General features: G+C 46.1%; 1 long non-coding RNA gene across 1 annotated transcript in view; it reads right to left on the reverse strand.

Annotated features, from left to right (window-relative positions):
- Positions 1-232: 232 nt before the first annotated feature.
- The window catches only part of LOC143998226 (uncharacterized), an 87,809-nt gene continuing 73,065 nt past the window's right edge, over positions 233-14,976 (reverse strand). The window contains exon 4 of the long non-coding RNA XR_013277791.1: positions 233-1,351. This is a non-coding gene — a long non-coding RNA (uncharacterized LOC143998226). The remainder of the gene's footprint in view (positions 1,352-14,976) is intronic.

The following is a 14,976-nucleotide window of genomic DNA, read 5'->3' on the forward strand; positions in this document are numbered from 1 at the left end:
AGCTTGGTCTGTTAATTGGAGTTGAAAAATAACACACTTACTTGTCAGATCACCTGGTGAAAATAAAGGAAAAAAGCCTAAAAAAGGAAATAAATGCAGCCATCACATCTAAGAATTGGTAGTTGCAATTAATAAATGTTTGTTTTTAGCAAATTAACTTTTCATCTCGAAATGACTGTAAAGGACAAGGCAACATCACTTGTATATGAAAGAAAGACGATTTGACCATCTGTTTAGTCACAGAGTTTCAGGATTCTTTATAGTAAAAGTGGTTAAGTTGTGGGTTGCTTTACACAAGCGATTACACATAGTCGTTAGTGGAATAAAAAAATAAAAATAAATTCTTAAAACTCATTTTATCAGTTAAATGTCCACTGTTATATTACCAAACAGCAACTGGCTATCAACTGGACCAAATCCTTGATTATGTTACTAAATACTGTTCCAGATAACCAGGGCTCCACAGTACAAAATATTCCTGTCTCTTCTTCCTTTAAATACTTAGGGATATATGTCACTCCTAAGCCTCTAGATTATAGTTCCCTTAACCTGTCACCCCTATTGGGACATATTTGGGATAAAGTTAAAGTGTGGTCCAAACTTAAGTTGTCTTTGGTGGGGAAAGTTAACCTTATCAAGATGATTTTTATGCCACAGCTCCTTTATGTTTTGCACAATACCCCTATAATTTTCCCCTTAAAAATGTTTTGTATCATCAACTCAATCTTTAGGTCCTTCCTATGGCTGACTGGGCCACCAAGGGTTTAATTAGAACAACTTCAGAAGCCCAAAGATGTGGGGGGTTGGCACTGCCCAACCCGTGGCTTTATTATCTGGTGGCTCAGCTGCAGCATATTGCCTGAGCCATGACCATAGAACCAACAGCAGAGAGAGGGAGTGTGGATTCCATTAGTGCCCTAATGTGCCATGTAACTGGTGTTAATGATGTGGCTATGGGTCTGGAGGCATTACTTACACCAAATCCAACAAACTTTTCCCCAGGTATGTCCTCATACAAAAAGTGATGAATATTACCAAAGAACAGTAAGGGAATATTTTGGCCCAGGAATTAGATCTGACTGCCCTTGGAGGGCCTGGAAAGAATTGTATTTTCTGTGAAGAAAAATTGGTAGCAGTTGCCTTGGAGTTTTGTTTTGTCTGCCTCTAGACCAAAATTGCAACAGAAAATTGAAATAGATCAAACTTGATGGATATCTTATTCGCTATGTAATTCCATACTTCGCAGATTTATAATCTTTTCCAGTGTGCCAAAGGCTCCATCTTGACATAATCTTCTAGGCACCATCCACCAACTGCCTCGTGCCATCATAGGGAGAAACATGAATGTGCCCTGGAATAATAGAATAATGAGACTGTATTGTATAAAAACTTAAAAGAGAAAAGCTAAGTTGCCATTTAATTAGTTCCCTTCAGTGCAGCCCACCTGGTAAAACTTCCAGCAATATTCATCAAACTGACCCACCTAGTGCCCCATGCATTTTATTTTATTTTTTTTACTGAAAATGTCCTTACTGGACATTCTTCTTCTTGCACATTCATGGCCTATCTCCTCTGGACTACTATAGGCCACCATGAGTATGGCACACATGCATAGAAAAACAAGGATCCATTGAGGATGTTTTAGGCATGTGTTAGGTATGTAATAATGTTAACATTAATTAAAGGACAACAGTAGCAAGGGTACAGTTGCCCTTTAAGGTACATGATATTTCATATTTTAACAGAGTTGAAATGTTGGTTAGGTTAATATGCTTGGAGAGGTTCTGTCTGCAACCCTTAAAACTTCACCTGTCAGAATATATGGAGGCTACCATTGTTGCTCTACTTCTGAAAATGCTAACATGCAGCAAAAGAAAGTCAGAGACAGTTGAAATTCCTATTCACCATACTTGTTCCAGTCTGTGGCTCAGAATATTATGAAACCACTCGATTATCATGATAGCTAATGAACTAGCATCGTCAAAGGTTAACAATCCAACGTCCAATATTTAAAATTCAGTTTAAACTTACAAAATATAACATGTGGAAACTGAAAAAAAAAAAACCTTTATATAGCTTAGGCAAATTAGATGACATCTACACTTTTCCTTTATAGATATCAGTAATTTTTGACCACATATTACGAGGCTGTCCAACAATTTTCCCATTAACTTGATAATGAACTGCGTTGCCTTGCCATGTAGATAGCAAAACTGAAAACAGAATGTATTGTTTTCTCTGTGTCACTTTCATGTATAGACCGACAGTTATCTTCCAAAAGTATACATGAATGAGCAACTCCTCTGCTGACATTACATACACAGAGATAGTTATCTTACAGGAACTGAAATTATGGTTTCTGTGGTTTGTGAAAGGATGTGAATGAAAAGGAAACAGTCAAATAAGTCGTTACTTTATGCCTTCAGGTATTTTGTAGCAGAAATACATAAAGACATAGAGAAGGTGAAGCAGCACTTACAAGCTGGGTTCTACACAACTGTTATTAGGGATCTGCCAAACATACATTCAAAGGAAGTTAATGTAAAAAAAAATTTTAATTATATCCATAGATTAAAAGATTATTGCAGTGTATTAACACATGTTATGTTGCTTGTTATTGTGTGTTGCGTTAAGGCAGACCATGCATTATGAATTGGCTACCAATGCACAGCAATAGGCTGAAAAATTGGATTAAGCCTGGTACACATGGGCCAAATATCAGCCCATGTGTACAGCAGCCTATTTGATTGAAAAATCCAGCTTCTGTAGAATGGGCATGCTAAATAACATCTGGCGATCGGCATTCAATCAGCGACCACAGCCGATGGCTGCGAGTGGTGAGCGGTGTGTCCTGGTGGGGGGGGCAGTCCCCCTGTCAGATCACAATAGCTCAGCAGGGAGATCACCATACTAACATTGCATAGTTGTACAGAGACTTCCTCACAAGCCCCTTCATTTTTTTTTATTGTTCAGCCCACTGGGCTGAACAAACAAACAAAAAAATCATTGTGTGTCAGGCATAAGACTTTTCTTTCTAACTCAGCACTCAGCATATGCATTGTGGAACATTGCAGTGCAGGGACATTGTTCGCTACTGTAACAGTGTGATGCAATTGCAATTTATCACACCATTGTTTCCACATTATTGATATTTCTGGGATTTCTTTGGTTCCCCACACCCATAGTCACATGAAATAGCCATTAGGGGCTGCCAAGGGATCAAGGAGATTGCCACTCCCAGAAGTGTCAGTTTCCCACCAGACTTCAGTGAAGGGTTTCTATTGAACGTGGGATTAAAGAAGTTTTGATGAACTTCTCAGGCTAGTTTAGACATACGTATAACATATATAGATATAGATAGAGAGAGAGAATAGTTCGATAAGCAAAATAATAATTTAGACAAAAAATGGCTAAGAGATATTTATTGGTTTGAATTAAAATAATTAAATAACAATACATTTTAAACCTTAAACAGATATTAAATAAACAAAACACAAAAAGTCATCAATACTCGAGCAAGTTTAATTCAAAGCCCCCACCAGATGACTCTGTTGAAAACAGGAACAACATACTCGGTAGCTGCGGACATTTTAATGCAAGACCAAATTGAAAAGGTCAATTCAATGTCAGAAAGATGAAAAGAGTCATGTCTATACAGGCCAGGAATACCCCCTTCCAAATCAATATGGCAGTAAGAGTAAGAGAAGACATAAATTAAAGACATACATTTTTCAAGAGATTTGTTGACTCACCTTCTAGGTTTCTCCAAAGGTTTCAAATGAAGTGAATAAAGTCAAAGAAGGGGTGACACAATCTCAAAAAAATGACAGGTGAATGGAAAAATGTGCAAATCCCATTTTATCATTAAACAGCACATCCAAAGTCTTTTGGATAACCAATATCATCACTGCCAACTAGTGATGGCCGAACGGTTCGCCCGGCGGTCGTTTCGCGGCGAATTTCCGACATTCGCGGTCCGCACGTTCGAACGCCTTTTTCCGTCGTTCGCCGCGGCGGACTTACGTGTTTAATGTATACAAGAACTTTAACCTTTGGTGACACGTTTATCATGTGATACAGGACAGCCAATTGAGACATGACAGCACATGGACACTTGTACATTCCCCCTAACCTATAAATACACCCGATCCGGTGGCCATTTTACATTCTTTCTTCTGTTACGATAGGGACAGGTTCCTGTGTGGAGTAGGGAGAGATAAACCACTAGCTATTTGGTACACAAAAGTTCTTTTCAGGACTGGTATAGGTGTTAGGTGTTGATAGGTTTGCTGTGCTGCTGATTCTTGCAGCAGCCTGAGTGTCTTTTGTTAGTTTAGAGAAAGGGAAAGGACGGTGTATGCTACAGGGACAGCCAGATTAGTCTTTCATCATCATCATCATCATCATCATCATTAGCTGTTACTATCAAGGTCCACAAAAGAGCTGTTCCAGTAACCACTAATCGTTCTCTTTTTTTGCCAATTTGTATAGGGACAGGAAGGAAGCAGTGTTGTCAGGCAGTGAGGGTAATTTTAAAGACTTGCTGTTATTATTAGTTCCACAAAGGTTCTTTTCAGGACTGGTATCAGTGGTACAGTAATAGGCTTGTACATGTATAATATTCTTTCTTCCAAATATAGAAAGGATATTATACTTGACTGCTGCCCTTCTGCTGCAGTCTGCTAAACATTCACAACTCACTTGTTCCACAAAAGTTCTTATAAGGACTGGTAACTTGGTATAGGGTGCTACGGTACATAGGCTTGAGTGCGGTACAGTCTGCTGTTCTGTAAGGACCGCTATCGGTCCACAATAGATAGGGTTGACGTGCACCACTGCTGACCGCTGCCCTATACTGCAGCAGTCCTTCAGCGGTATAGGGACTGACGTACAGTCTGCTAATCACTAACACACAACCTGCTTGTTCCACAAAAGTTCTTATAAGGACTGGTAACTTGGTATAGGGTGCTACGGTACATAGGCTTGAGTGCGGTACAGTCTGCTGTTCTGTAAGGACCGCTATCGGTCCACAATAGATAGGGTTGACGTGCACCACTGCTGACCGCTGCCCTATACTGCAGCAGTCCTTCAGCGGTATAGGGACTGACGTACAGTCTGCTAAACACTAATACACAACCTGCTTGGTCCACAAAAGTTCTTATAAGGACTGGTAACTTGGTATAGGGTGCTACGGTACATAGGCTTGAGTGCGGTACAGTCTGCTGTTCTGTAAGGACCGCTATCGGTCCACAATAGATAGGGTTGACGTGCACCACTGCTGACCGCTGCCCTATACTGCAGCAGTCCTTCAGCGGTATAGGGACTGACGTACAGTCTGCTAAACACTAATACACAACCTGCTTGGTCCACAAAAGTTCTTATAAGGACTGGTAACTTGGTATAGGGTGCTACGGTACATAGGCTTGAGTGCGGTACAGTCTGCTGTTCTGTAAGGACCGCTATCGGTCCACAATAGATAGGGTTGACGTGCACCACTGCTGACCGCTCACCTATACTGCAGCAGTCCTTCAGCGGTATAGGGACTGACGTACAGTCTGCTAATCACTAACACACAACCTGCTTGTTCCACAAAAGTTCTTATAAGGACTGGTAACTTGGTATAGGGTGCTACGGTACATAGGCTTGAGTGCGGTACAGTCTGCTGTTCTGTAAGGACCGCTATCGGTCCACAATAGATAGGGTTGACGTGCACCACTGCTGACCGCTGCCCTATACTGCAGCAGTCCTTCAGCGGTATAGGGACTGACGTACAGTCTGCTAATCACTAACACACAACCTGCTTGTTCCACAAAAGTTCTTATAAGGACTGGTAACTTGGTATAGGGTGCTACGGTACATAGGCTTGAGTGCGGTACAGTCTGCTGTTCTGTAAGGACCGCTATCGGTCCACAATAGATAGGGTTGACGTGCACCACTGCTGACCGCTGCCCTATACTGCAGCAGTCCTTCAGCGGTATAGGGACTGACGTACAGTCTGCTAAACACTAATACACAACCTGCTTGGTCCACAAAAGTTCTTATAAGGACTGGTAACTTGGTATAGGGTGCTACGGTACATAGGCTTGAGTGCGGTACAGTCTGCTGTTCTGTAAGGACCGCTATAGGTCCACAATAGATAGGGTTGACGTGCACCACTGCTGACCGCTCACCTATACTGCAGCAGTCCTTCAGCGGTATAGGGACTGACGTACAGTCTGCTAATCACTAACACACAACCTGCTTGTTCCACAAAAGTTCTTATAAGGACTGGTAACTTGGTATAGGGTGCTACGGTACATAGGCTTGAGTGCGGTACAGTCTGCTGTTCTGTAAGGACCGCTATCGGTCCACAATAGATAGGGTTGACGTGCACCACTGCTGACCGCTGCCCTATACTGCAGCAGTCCTTCAGCGGTATAGGGACTGACGTACAGTCTGCTAAACACTAATACACAACCTGCTTGGTCCACAAAAGTTCTTATAAGGACTGGTAACTTGGTATAGGGTGCTACGGTACATAGGCTTGAGTGCGGTACAGTCTGCTGTTCTGTAAGGACCGCTATCGGTCCACAATAGATAGGGTTGACGTGCACCACTGCTGACCGCTCACCTATACTGCAGCAGTCCTTCAGCGGTATAGGGACTGACGTACAGTCTGCTAATCACTAACACACAACCTGCTTGTTCCACAAAAGTTCTTATAAGGACTGGTAACTTGGTATAGGGTGCTACGGTACATAGGCTTGAGTGCGGTACAGTCTGCTGTTCTGTAAGGACCGCTATCGGTCCACAATAGATAGGGTTGACGTGCACCACTGCTGACCGCTGCCCTATACTGCAGCAGTCCTTCAGCGGTATAGGGACTGACGTACAGTCTGCTAATCACTAACACACAACCTGCTTGTTCCACAAAAGTTCTTATAAGGACTGGTAACTTGGTATAGGGTGCTACGGTACATAGGCTTGAGTGCGGTACAGTCTGCTGTTCTGTAAGGACCGCTATCGGTCCACAATAGATAGGGTTGACGTGCACCACTGCTGACCGCTGCCCTATACTGCAGCAGTCCTTCAGCGGTATAGGGACTGACGTACAGTCTGCTAAACACTAATACACAACCTGCTTGGTCCACAAAAGTTCTTATAAGGACTGGTAACTTGGTATAGGGTGCTACGGTACATAGGCTTGAGTGCGGTACAGTCTGCTGTTCTGTAAGGACCGCTATAGGTCCACAATAGATAGGGTTGACGTGCACCACTGCTGACCGCTCACCTATACTGCAGCAGTCCTTCAGCGGTATAGGGACTGACGTACAGTCTGCTAATCACTAACACACAACCTGCTTGTTCCACAAAAGTTCTTATAAGGACTGGTAACTTGGTATAGGGTGCTACGGTACATAGGCTTGAGTGCGGTACAGTCTGCTGTTCTGTAAGGACCGCTATCGGTCCACAATAGATAGGGTTGACGTGCACCACTGCTGACCGCTGCCCTATACTGCAGCAGTCCTTCAGCGGTATAGGGACTGACGTACAGTCTGCTAAACACTAATACACAACCTGCTTGGTCCACAAAAGTTCTTATAAGGACTGGTAACTTGGTATAGGGTGCTACGGTACATAGGCTTGAGTGCGGTACAGTCTGCTGTTCTGTAAGGACCGCTATCGGTCCACAATAGATAGGGTTGACGTGCACCACTGCTGACCGCTCACCTATACTGCAGCAGTCCTTCAGCGGTATAGGGACTGACGTACAGTCTGCTAATCACTAACACACAACCTGCTTGTTCCACAAAAGTTCTTATAAGGACTGGTAACTTGGTATAGGGTGCTACGGTACATAGGCTTGAGTGCGGTACAGTCTGCTGTTCTGTAAGGACCGCTATCGGTCCACAATAGATAGGGTTGACGTGCACCACTGCTGACCGCTGCCCTATACTGCAGCAGTCCTTCAGCGGTATAGGGACTGACGTACAGTCTGCTAATCACTAACACACAACCTGCTTGTTCCACAAAAGTTCTTATAAGGACTGGTAACTTGGTATAGGGTGCTACGGTACATAGGCTTGAGTGCGGTACAGTCTGCTGTTCTGTAAGGACCGCTATCGGTCCACAATAGATAGGGTTGACGTGCACCACTGCTGACCGCTGCCCTATACTGCAGCAGTCCTTCAGCGGTATAGGGACTGACGTACAGTCTGCTAATCACTAACACACAACCTGCTTGTTCCACAAAAGTTCTTATAAGGACTGGTAACTTGGTATAGGGTGCTACGGTACATAGGCTTGAGTGCGGTACAGTCTGCTGTTCTGTAAGGACCGCTATCGGTCCACAATAGATAGGGTTGACGTGCACCACTGCTGACCGCTGCCCTATACTGCAGCAGTCCTTCAGCGGTATAGGGACTGACGTACAGTCTGCTAAACACTAATACACAACCTGCTTGGTCCACAAAAGTTCTTATAAGGACTGGTAACTTGGTATAGGGTGCTATGGTACATAGGCTTGAGTGCGGTACAGTCTGCTGTTCTGTAAGGACCGCTATAGGTCCACAATAGATAGGGTTGACGTGCACCACTGCTGACCGCTCACCTATACTGCAGCAGTCCTTCAGCGGTATAGGGACTGACGTACAGTCTGCTAATCACTAACACACAACCTGCTTGTTCCACAAAAGTTCTTATAAGGACTGGTAACTTGGTATAGGGTGCTACGGTACATAGGCTTGAGTGCGGTACAGTCTGCTGTTCTGTAAGGACCGCTATCGGTCCACAATAGATAGGGTTGACGTGCACCACTGCTGACCGCTGCCCTATACTGCAGCAGTCCTTCAGCGGTATAGGGACTGACGTACAGTCTGCTAAACACTAATACACAACCTGCTTGGTCCACAAAAGTTCTTATAAGGACTGGTAACTTGGTATAGGGTGCTACGGTACATAGGCTTGAGTGCGGTACAGTCTGCTGTTCTGTAAGGACCGCTATCGGTCCACAATAGATAGGGTTGACGTGCACCACTGCTGACCGCTCACCTATACTGCAGCAGTCCTTCAGCGGTATAGGGACTGACGTACAGTCTGCTAATCACTAACACACAACCTGCTTGTTCCACAAAAGTTCTTATAAGGACTGGTAACTTGGTATAGGGTGCTACGGTACATAGGCTTGAGTGCGGTACAGTCTGCTGTTCTGTAAGGACCGCTATCGGTCCACAATAGATAGGGTTGACGTGCACCACTGCTGACCGCTGCCCTATACTGCAGCAGTCCTTCAGCGGTATAGGGACTGACGTACAGTCTGCTAATCACTAACACACAACCTGCTTGTTCCACAAAAGTTCTTATAAGGACTGGTAACTTGGTATAGGGTGCTACGGTACATAGGCTTGAGTGCGGTACAGTCTGCTGTTCTGTAAGGACCGCTATCGGTCCACAATAGATAGGGTTGACGTGCACCACTGCTGACCGCTGCCCTATACTGCAGCAGTCCTTCAGCGGTATAGGGACTGACGTACAGTCTGCTAAACACTAATACACAACCTGCTTGGTCCACAAAAGTTCTTATAAGGACTGGTAACTTGGTATAGGGTGCTACGGTACATAGGCTTGAGTGCGGTACAGTCTGCTGTTCTGTAAGGACCGCTATAGGTCCACAATAGATAGGGTTGACGTGCACCACTGCTGACCGCTCACCTATACTGCAGCAGTCCTTCAGCGGTATAGGGACTGACGTACAGTCTGCTAATCACTAACACACAACCTGCTTGTTCCACAAAAGTTCTTATAAGGACTGGTAACTTGGTATAGGGTGCTACGGTACATAGGCTTGAGTGCGGTACAGTCTGCTGTTCTGTAAGGACCGCTATCGGTCCACAATAGATAGGGTTGACGTGCACCACTGCTGACCGCTGCCCTATACTGCAGCAGTCCTTCAGCGGTATAGGGACTGACGTACAGTCTGCTAAACACTAATACACAACCTGCTTGGTCCACAAAAGTTCTTATAAGGACTGGTAACTTGGTATAGGGTGCTACGGTACATAGGCTTGAGTGCGGTACAGTCTGCTGTTCTGTAAGGACCGCTATCGGTCCACAATAGATAGGGTTGACGTGCACCACTGCTGACCGCTCACCTATACTGCAGCAGTCCTTCAGCGGTATAGGGACTGACGTACAGTCTGCTAATCACTAACACACAACCTGCTTGTTCCACAAAAGTTCTTATAAGGACTGGTAACTTGGTATAGGGTGCTACGGTACATAGGCTTGAGTGCGGTACAGTCTGCTGTTCTGTAAGGACCGCTATCGGTCCACAATAGATAGGGTTGACGTGCACCACTGCTGACCGCTGCCCTATACTGCAGCAGTCCTTCAGCGGTATAGGGACTGACGTACAGTCTGCTAATCACTAACACACAACCTGCTTGTTCCACAAAAGTTCTTATAAGGACTGGTAACTTGGTATAGGGTGCTACGGTACATAGGCTTGAGTGCGGTACAGTCTGCTGTTCTGTAAGGACCGCTATCGGTCCACAATAGATAGGGTTGACGTGCACCACTGCTGACCGCTGCCCTATACTGCAGCAGTCCTTCAGCGGTATAGGGACTGACGTACAGTCTGCTAATCACTAACACACAACCTGCTTGTTCCACAAAAGTTCTTATAAGGACTGGTAACTTGGTATAGGGTGCTACGGTACATAGGCTTGAGTGCGGTACAGTCTGCTGTTCTGTAAGGACCGCTATCGGTCCACAATAGATAGGGTTGACGTGCACCACTGCTGACCGCTGCCCTATACTGCAGCAGTCCTTCAGCGGTATAGGGACTGACGTACAGTCTGCTAAACACTAATACACAACCTGCTTGGTCCACAAAAGTTCTTATAAGGACTGGTAACTTGGTATAGGGTGCTACGGTACATAGGCTTGAGTGCGGTACAGTCTGCTGTTCTGTAAGGACCGCTATAGGTCCACAATAGATAGGGTTGACGTGCACCACTGCTGACCGCTCACCTATACTGCAGCAGTCCTTCAGCGGTATAGGGACTAAGAGTTTTGTCACAGGGTCATTTAAAAAATGACATGCAGAGGAAGAGGCAGGCCCTTCCGCAGGGGTGGTAGGGGTAGGGCAGGAGCAACAGGCTTGAGCCAAAGTGGGAAGTTGCAGAAGGTGCGTTCAATTACTTTAAAGGATGCACCAGACTTGGTTGAGTGGCTCGCTCAGCCTTACTCTTCTGCACCCTCCTCATCCTCTCGATCTGCACCCTCTTCTTCACTCTCTGCTATGTGCACCCCCAAAGACACTACCACCAACAACACGACCACCACCACCACCACCACATACCTTCCGCTTGAGTCACTGGAATTATTTTCCGATCCATATCAAGAGGACATTTCTGATGCGCAGCCACTCTTGGTATTGGATCAGGAAGAGGAGGTAGCAACAAGCGCTACTCAGCAGTCTGACGCCAGTACCCAGATCAGCCCAAGGAGGAGGTTGGTCCCCGGTGTTGCTGCCTACTCCGAGATCTCTACTTATAGCGGTGGGGAAGGTGACGTTGATGATGACGTGTCTAGTGATGTCACGTGGGTGCCCACAAGAGAGGAAGAGGAGGGGAGTTCAGAGGGAGATATGGACCAGCAGATAGGGAGGAGAAGCAGCAATGACTTACATTGCACAGCAGGGACAAAGCAGACTGCAAATGTATCAGGAGCGAGTCATCGACCATGTACGGTCACATCTGGCGCTCCCAGGACACCGGCACATGGCTCCGCAGTGTGGGCTTTTTTTAACGTGTCCGCTGCTGACAATAGCGTTGCCATCTGCAATCTTTGCAGTCAACGCGTTAGTCGCGGTAAGCCCAATACTCACCTAGGGACGACCGCCTTAAGAAGGCACATGAGCAGCCATCACCGAGCCCAGTGGGAGCAACGGAACACACAAAGCCACACTGCAGGCTCTCACCGTCCAGCCTCGTCTTCTACTTCTCCTTCTCCTCTCTCCTCACAATTGTCCTCCACTCCACCTTCCATCACGCCAAGCTCACATTTTTCTGCAAAAAGGCAGGCTTCCGTGGGCCTAATGTTTGAGCGTAAAAAAATGATGATGCCGGATAACCCTCTTGCCCAACGGTTGGCGGCTGGCTTGTCAGAACTCATAGCCCGCCAACTACTGCCATATAAACTGGTGGACTCGGAGGCCTTTCGCAAATTTGTGGCCATTGGAACACCACAATGGAAGGTCCCAGGTAGTGATGGACGAACGTTTCGCCCGGCGGTCGTTTCGCGGCGAATTTCCGACTTTCGCCGTCCGCGGGTTCGAACGCCTTTTTCCGTCGTTCGCCCCGGCGGACTTACGTGTTTAATGTATACAAGAACTTTAACCTTTCGTGACACGTTTATCATGTGTTACAGGACAACCAATTGAGACATGACAGCTCATGGACACTTGGACATTCCCCCTAACCTATAAATACACCCGATCCGGTGGCCATTTTACATTCTTTCTTCTGTCACTGTAGGGAAAGGATCCTGTGTGGAGTAGGGACAGAGAAAACGCTAGCTATTTGGTACACAAAAGTTCTTTTCAGGACTGGTATAGGTGTTAGGTCAGCAGCCTGAGTTTCTTTTGTCAGTTTAGATAAAGGGACAGAGCGCTGTATGCTGCTATTTTAGGGACAGCTCAGCCAGATTAGTCTTTCTTCATCATCATCATCATCATCATCATTAGCTGTTACTATCAGGTCCACAAAAGAGCTGTTCCAGCTAATCGTTCCAGCCTACTCTTTTTTGCCAATTTGTATAGGGACAGGCAGGAAGCAGTGTGTCAGGCAGTGAGGATAATTTTAAAGACTTGCTGTTACTATTAGTTCCACAAAGGTTCTTTTCAGGACTGGTATCAGTGGTACGGTAATAGGCTTGTACACGTATAATATTCTTTCTTCCAAATATAGAAAGAATATTATACTTGACTGCTGCCCTTCTGCTGCAGTCTGCTAATCATTCACAACTCACTTGTTCCACAAAGCTCTTTATCAGGACTGGTAACTTGGTCTGTCTAGGGTGCTACGGTACATAGGCTTGGGTGCGGTACAGTCTGCTGTTCTGTAAGGACCGCTATCGGTCCACAATACATAGGGTTGCCGTGCACTACTGCTGACCGCTGCCCTATACTGCAGCAGTCCTTCAGCGGTATAGGGACTGACGCACAGTCTGCTAAACACTAATACACAACCTGCTTGGTCCACAAAAGTTCTTATAAGGACTGGTAACTTGGTATAGGGTGCTACGGTACATAGGCCTGAGTGCGTTACAGTCTGCTGTTCTGTAAGGACCGCTATCGGTCCACAATACATAGGGTTGACGTGCACTACTGCTGACCGCTGCCCTATACTGCAGCAGTCCTTCAGCGGTATAGGGACTGACGCACAGTCTGCTAAACACTAACACACAACCTGCTTGGTCCACAAAAGTTCTTATAAGGACTGGTAACTTGGTATAGGGTGCTACGGTACATAGGCCTGAGTGCAGTACAGTCTGCTGTTCTGTAAGGACTGCTATCGGTCCACAATACATAGGGTTGCCGTGCACTACTGCTGACCGCTGCCCTATACTGCAGCAGTCCTTCAGCGGTATAGGGACTGACGCACAGTCTGCTAAACACTAATACACAACCTGCTTGGTCCACAAAAGTTCTTATAAGGACTGGTAACTTGGTATAGGGTGCTACGGTACATAGGCCTGAGTGCAGTACAGTCTGCTGTTCTGTAAGGACCGCTATCGGTCCACAATACATAGGGTTGCCGTGCACTACTGCTGACCGCTGCCCTATACTGCAGCAGTCCTTCATTGGTATAGGGACTGACGTACAGTCTGCTAATCACTAACACACAACCTGCTTGGTCCACAAAAGTTCTTATAAGGACTGGTAACTTGGTATAGGGTGCTACGGTACATAGGCCTGAGTGCGTTACAGTCTGCTGTTCTGTAAGGACCGCTATCGGTCCACAATACATAGGGTTGCCGTGCACTACTGCTGACCGCTGCCCTATACTGCAGCAGTCCTTCAGCGGTATAGGGACTGACGCACAGTCTGCTAAACACTAACACACAACCTGCTTGGTCCACAAAAGTTTTTATAAGGACTGGTAACTTGGTATAGGGTGCTACGGTACATAGGCCTGAGTGCAGTACAGTCTGCTGTTCTGTAAGGACCGCTATCGGTCCACAATACATAGGGTTGACGTGCACTACTGCTGACCGCTGCCCTATACTGCAGCAGTCCTTCAGCGGTATAGGGACTAAGAGTTTTGTCACAGGGTGATTTAAAAAATGACAGGCAGAGGAAGAGGCAGGCCCTTCCGCAGGGGTGGTAGGGGTAGGGCAGGAGCAACAGCCTTGAGCCAAAGTGGGAAGTTGCAGAAGGTGCGTTCAATTACTTTAAAGGACGCACCAGACTTGGTTGAGTGGCTCACTCAGCCTTATTCTTCTGCACCCTCCTCATCCTCTCGATCTGCACCCTCTTCTTCACTCTCTGCTATGTGCACCCCCAAAGACACTACCACCAACAACACCACCACCACCACATACCTTCCGCTTGAGTGCAAATGGGGGCCTTCATGCTCCAGTGTTTTAATAGGGACCCCCGTATAAAAAGCATGAGGGTCAAGGACCAGTACTGGGTGGCAACGTACTTAGATCCCCGGTACAAACACAAAATGGCGGAAATGTTACCGCCGTCGCAGAGGGCTGTCAGAATGCAGCACTTCCAGGCCTTGCTTCGAGAAATGCTGCATTCTGCTTTTGCGTGCGCTGGCAGAGGAGCAATTCCCACTCCCAGAGAAGGATTTGCGGGTACCAATCCAACAGCGCCTGCAAGAAGAGGCCGGTTTGAAGATGTGTTGGTGACTTCGGATATGAGGTCATTCTTTCAGCCGACCCATCGACAGGTGTCATCCGGATCCAGCATCAGGGAACGCC

The sequence above is a fragment of the Lithobates pipiens genome, unplaced genomic scaffold, assembly GCF_037356315.1.
Source record: "Lithobates pipiens isolate NorthernLeopardFrog02 unplaced genomic scaffold, aLitPip1_a1.2 Scaffold_19, whole genome shotgun sequence".
Taxonomy (NCBI): Eukaryota; Metazoa; Chordata; class Amphibia; order Anura; family Ranidae; genus Lithobates; species Lithobates pipiens.